Source organism: Talpa occidentalis, unplaced genomic scaffold (genome assembly GCF_014898055.3).
Source record: "Talpa occidentalis isolate TD23 unplaced genomic scaffold, MPIMG_talOcc4v2.1 talOcc4.16, whole genome shotgun sequence".
In the NCBI taxonomy this organism is placed as follows: domain Eukaryota; kingdom Metazoa; phylum Chordata; class Mammalia; order Eulipotyphla; family Talpidae; genus Talpa; species Talpa occidentalis.
In genome coordinates, this window is record NW_023601653.1 from 50,434,683 (window position 1) to 50,440,682 (window position 6,000).

Here is a 6,000-nt window from a genome sequence, read left to right on the forward strand (position 1 = left end):
GCTGATGTGTACAGAAGCCTGTTTCCAAACTTTCAATTTTCTAAATTTTCATAGATAGAAAGTGAGGCTCCATGGCAAAGGCAGAGCAACTCTGCCTTCCAAAAATAGGCAGCATTAACATCATGCATAGTCATTTAGGTTCCTGTCGTCTTGTTTTTTATTCTGGAGAAGATGCATTTGTGGTGAATTTTTGAGGTATTAAACATTGTGAACTCTATCACACTCAGCAATTGCAAAAGCCCCAAAGCCATAAATGTGTTCCAGGAATCGGGAAAAAGAAAAAGAGACTCTTCTCCTGAATCAGATGTAGAGAACACAAGGGATACGGCTGTGCAAACAAGACTAGAGGCTGGCATTGTGCAACGTGTGAAGAGCCATACCTATGGAATCCATGGAAAGCAGGCCGCCTCTGTATGTGAGGCCAGAGTATCCACATCCATCCTGAACCCAGTGGTCTACGCTCACTCAGGGCCAGGCAAGGAGCTCACTGAGGAGTGTCAAGTCAGCCACACTGCAAGTGCAGCCTCATGAATCAAAACAACTGCTGATATCTGAGGTCTTTTTGAATTTACATACTAGCCACACAAAGGGTCAGGCATAGTGTGACATGTGACCATTGAGGTCTTTCCTAAGGCCTGTGCAAAGCCCACCTAAGAGAAAGGCTACTGGTCTCATGGGCTGCCCAACAGTGACAAAACTGCTCTACTATTGGAAAAAATGCCCCCCAAATTTCTGTCAGCCAGGAGGTAAGATTTTCCCTTTGAGGAAACCTCCTTTGGTCTGTTTTTCCCTCCGAAGAAACCTCCTTTCTTTCTAAGAACAACCTTTCAAAATCAAACCTTGGAGAAATATGAAACTTGTTTGGAACGAAGCATAGTTGACTAATAAGCATCTCCATGAATTTAGAGGTTGGAGAGTCTGAACATCTTATCAATTAGAGATGGCAAATAGAACTATTATGCCATCACTAGTAATTTAAATCATGTAAAAAAAAGTCTTAAAACATTTTTGGGCCATTTTTGTCTTATTGTAATAATTAAAACACAATGACTTTTAAATCCTGGGTAAATCCTGCTACTTTCCCCATTACATTTTAAACTCATTAGCTACAATTTATCCTCTGGGGCTCTACTCTATAGTGCTCAACCAGGGGACTGTCAAAGGAACTGAAGGGTCAGGCTCTCACTAGACAGGTAAGAACAGGCAGTGGCCCTACTACTGGCCAAAGGCTTTTCCCCTCACCTTTGACTCCAATTGCAACACTTAAGATAACCAATAACAAATGCAAACTACTCCTGAAACTTCATAAATAAAATTAGTCAGATGTTGATTGAACAAAGGCATGTTGATTGAGTAGGCCTATCCTGGTCACAGGGAATTACTACTGTGGGATTTCATATGCCCAAAAAGTGTTCAACATTACCCTAACAAAGTATCAGAGCTTCTCTCATTTCACACACACACACACACACACACACACACACACACACACACACACCACTCTACTCAAACTCTGATTCAAGTGTTATAAATATAGTTGTTTGTAGAAATTAAAAACTAAAAGGGCTGAGATAGACATTCCATCATTTACAAAAGTCCAGTGCCACAATTTAGTATAAAACCTACCCAGTGCCAGTGGTCTAAAACAATCACAGGCCAAAATATACAATGATTCAAACATTTCACTAGACAAAGGAGTTAACAGAAAGGTAACTTCTCACTTGTAAATCATGAGTTTGCTACTAGGTAATAAATGAAATTCATCAATAGTCCCACTCAATAGTTACATATAATTGGCACCAAGAGCAACTTTCAGAAATTGATTAAACAGCATTCCAAAAATACTTTATTTACATTAATTTCCTAGAAAATTAATCCCTACATTTAGGTAACAGAAGAATGTATTTTCCCAAATCAATTCTGTAAAACCACAAACCTGAGAAATACCATCAATAAATAGAGAAAAAGTATGGGCACAAAGTTGTTAAGCACAATGATACAGGTATAAACCAGAAAGCCTGGTTGGGATCCTTGTCCCACCATTTTTTTAGCTCTTGGTACCTTGGTCACCACGCCTGCAAAAGGGGTAGTAAACCTACCTACTCCATGTGATAGGCAAAGAATTAAACCCAGGAAAATTAGTCCATGGAAGCATTTGGCCACAAGTAGCATTATATCAAGGGTCTGCTTATTATGATTCTCCTATGACTAGATCTTTTGAATGAACTAAACAAATCACTCTTCCCCCTCAAAGCCTCCCTTAATTGATCTAGTAGAATGCAATCCCTCCTTCCTTGGCCATGAAACACATTGCATATTATAGTTATTTGAATACATTTCCTTCCCATCAGATTATGTTTCCTTGAAGACTACAGTTCATCTGAGCACCCACGGCAGCAACTACTGTTTTCTGCTGCCCTTCATTTCTCTCTCTCAAGAATGTAAACAATAACACCCCTACAGAGAGGAGTTTTATGAAATCAGTGTGCTTAAATACTGGTCATACCTTGCTAAATAGTCTATGACTTAAACAAAACATTGGGGTAGGAGAACAGGAAAGAGGGAGTCATTTAATAGTTCTTAATTACTGATGAAGTGCATCTTTTTAAATTGACTTACTTTTTAAATTTTCTTATGCGTTAAATATCTTACTTTCATTATCTCATTCAAAAAGACCATGATGCTTTTAGTATACAAATACAGTAGCATTACTTCTGCATATGTCAAGTCTAACCTAATCATAAGTTGCCCATCTGCTGATTTTAATGTAATTCTGGGGACTCCAGATGACAATATGCTAGCTTGATTTATCCTACACTATTTATGCAAAATAAAATCACTTTAACATTACAATGACATGCAAATCTTCCTAGCTTTGATTTCTGCTTTCTCTCTCCTCCTCTCCGCACCCCGCCCCCCCCCCAACTTCCAGGCTCAAATTTATCCCAGATCACTAGGAGATCACTTTCTAAAAAAGTGTTATCCAACTTAGTAACACAATGAAGTGTCCCTTACTTGGAGAGAACTGAACTCTTCTGAAAACACACAGACACACACACCCTCTACTCAAACCCTGATTCAAGCATTATAAATTGAGCCCATTGCTTTGCTAACATTTTCTACAAAGTAAAATTCCTCTTTCATCTTTTGAAATTAATTTTTTGGAATAAAACCTGCAGAGGACACCTAGTTACTTGCACAAATATTCCTGGTCTCTATTCTGACTTATTAAAAAAAAAAAACCCTCAAAAAAAGGCTGCAGAAGAATCGCACCTATTTAACATGTTTTTTCAAGTGTAATTTTTCATTTCCTAGTCAGTTTTTTAAAGAGCTTCAAAAACTACATCCAATTTGTTTCTCCTAAACACATTCCAATCAAATGGGAAACATTTGATCAAACAAAAAAAAAATTTAGCCATTGTACTTTTGTAGAGATGAGGTATTTGATGAAGCTATGAAATGAACAAATGTTATCATAATTTCACATCCTATTTTAGATTAATGTCTTTCCCCTTAAATAGTCACAAGAGTAGCAAATTCATACGTAATGCCTCTCAATTACTGCCTACAGAGCATAATAAATTTGTTTTACTCTCTCCTGAAGCAGACAAAGTACAAAGAGGTTTCCAGTTATCTTATGTATAAATACAAACCTGGCTGAGACAAAGAACTCTGAGAAACCTGCAGGGGGTAAGCAAAAGCGGGCTTAAACAATTAGCCCCTCCTTAAAGTAGGGACCCCTTAAGAGTTGAAACCCCCACCTCACCGTTACCCCCCAAAACACTAGCACTCACTCCTGGATACCCGTCCTACAACCGGGAGGCATGCATTAAAACACTTCCAAGTTGTTTCCTCAGAATTTCGCAGTAAGACAACAAACACTCGGCCTTACATGAACTGGCTTCCATCAAGACTGATCACAAGTTATGTGAAACAGAGCGCTTGGGCTGCGTGTCCTCAACTGAGGAGCCACAGCCTGGCACTCCGGGACCTGCCACAACTTCCAGCGCCCCAGGGTCTCCTCCCATGCCCCCACCCCCATCCCTTTATGCACCTCTCCTCCCAACTTGCCCCCCCGAAAAGCCATCCAACCAAACCAAAGCAGCACCAGCAAACCGGAGGCCAGCGGTTTGGCAAACAAAGTTTGTTCTCTGGCTTCTCAACCTGGCAACTTTTCGAAAGGTGAGACGTCTTCCCCTCCGTGGGCTCCCCCCTTTCTTACCGCCGTACCCGACGAGCCCCCGAGTGCCTCCGGCAGAGCAGGGGAGAAATGGGGAGAGGAGGCTGGAGAGCAAGCAGGGTGGGGGGGGCTCAGGGACAGGGGCCGGTCGGGACCCCGGGTGGGGACGCTCCGCGGCCCGGGAGCGGGGCGAGCGCTCGGAGCACGCCGGGCGACCTGACGCATCAGTTTTTGGGCTCGGTGCGCGCACCGCCCGCGTCGGCAGAGCCGTGCCCCGACGCGGCGGACCCGCAGGGCTGGAGGGCACGGGACGGGCCCGGGGCGGCGCGCAGGACCCGCCGCCGCTGTTCGTGTGCGGGGAGCGGCGGCCGCAGCGGCCGGGGTCGAAAGGCGCGCGCAGCTCGGGGACGCGGCCCCGGGCTCCGAGCCACCTCTCCGGACCCCGGCCAGCACCAGCCCGGGAAGCAGAGGGCCAAGGCCGTCGCCGGGCTGCACCGGAGACGCTGCCAGCCCGGAATCAGCTCGGCTCTGCCCGGCCGCCCAGAGACACACACGCCCGCTCCGGCCCCGGCGCGGCGCGACGAGTCCGGGCCCCGCGCGGCCGCCCCGCGCACTCACCTGCCTCCGTGGCGCCCGCGGCCGGCTCAGCCTCAGCACGGACCGCACCGGCCCCGCGCCGTCCGCTCCCGGCGGCCGCTCCGCCCTCGCCCCGCCCCCGGGAGGCGTTGCCCGCGGCCGCGCCGGGATCTCGGGTGACCGCCCTTAACTCTCGCGAGCCCTCCCTTCTCGGCGGCGCGGCGACCGAATCGGGCCGCCGCGGCCCTGACGTCACACGCACCGTGACGTCACACGCACCGAGCCGGAAGTCGCCTTTTGTCGTCAACCTCTGCCTCCTGCCCCGCCCCCCTCCGCGGAGTGACTGCCTGACGGGCTAGGGAGACGGGGACTCGCCCGTCACCCCTTCCCTCCCTCATCACCCCCACCCCACTCCGCTTTTCTCTGTTCACAGCGGCTTCGGGCCTCTCTCGAGCGTGACCCAGTGTGTTGCCTACATTAGTCACGTATCCTGCATGTCGTCAAAGTTGTTTGCAATATTTCACTCTGCAGTGCGAAGAATGTTGGAAACGGAAAGAGGCTTAGAAATCATCTCCACAAATCCACACGTTTTGCAATTTAAGAAAATGGGATCAGCCAGTATGGACTAACCAAGCAAGTGGCTCATTAGTAGCTGTGGGGTTTACAAACTACCCAGCTTCCTTACCACCAGAGTCTCTCCACTTGAGAGGGGCTGAGAAAGGGAAAAGCCACGAAAAACGTGGCAACGTCCCTGTAAATCTTTCTTGAGTTATATTGGAAAATCTTAAGTGATAGTTTTATTTAGGATGGGAGAACTATAAGGAAAATCAACTCTCTGTAGAATGAATCAGAAGGAATGGCTTTTGAAAAATGGTGCATTTGAATTTTGGGAGAAAACTTACTGAGTAAACAATGTAAGAGAATCATTTCCAACCTCTGCCAATTGTTGACAAATTTACCCTCCATCTGAACGCTGGAGGTTTTATGAAATACCCTTAGCTTTTAGACTATAACACAATTCACGAATTGGGTGCTGTGCTTAGAGAAAAGTTAATTCAGATATATCAGCCATTCTCTTTAGTTCCACCAAGAGCAGGTGACAAGTGCCAAAAGACTTAGACAAGAATCATGACATTGCTTCTCTTTTTGCACACTCTCAAACATAACTTGGTAACAGAAAAATCACTAGTCTGGTCACAAGTGTATTTGGGGGAAATAGGTTTAATTGTGAACAAACAAGTTGG

General features: G+C 45.9%; 1 protein-coding gene across 1 annotated transcript in view; it reads right to left on the bottom strand.

Annotated features, from left to right (window-relative positions):
* Window positions 1-4,860, bottom strand: part of STK38L (serine/threonine kinase 38 like) — a 68,014-nt gene extending 63,154 nt beyond the window's left edge. Inside the window, exon 1 of the mRNA XM_037514192.2 lies at window positions 4,799-4,860. The gene's annotated coding sequence lies outside the window, so the exon portion shown is untranslated. The remainder of the gene's footprint in view (window positions 1-4,798) is intronic.
* Window positions 4,861-6,000: the final 1,140 nt, after the last annotated feature.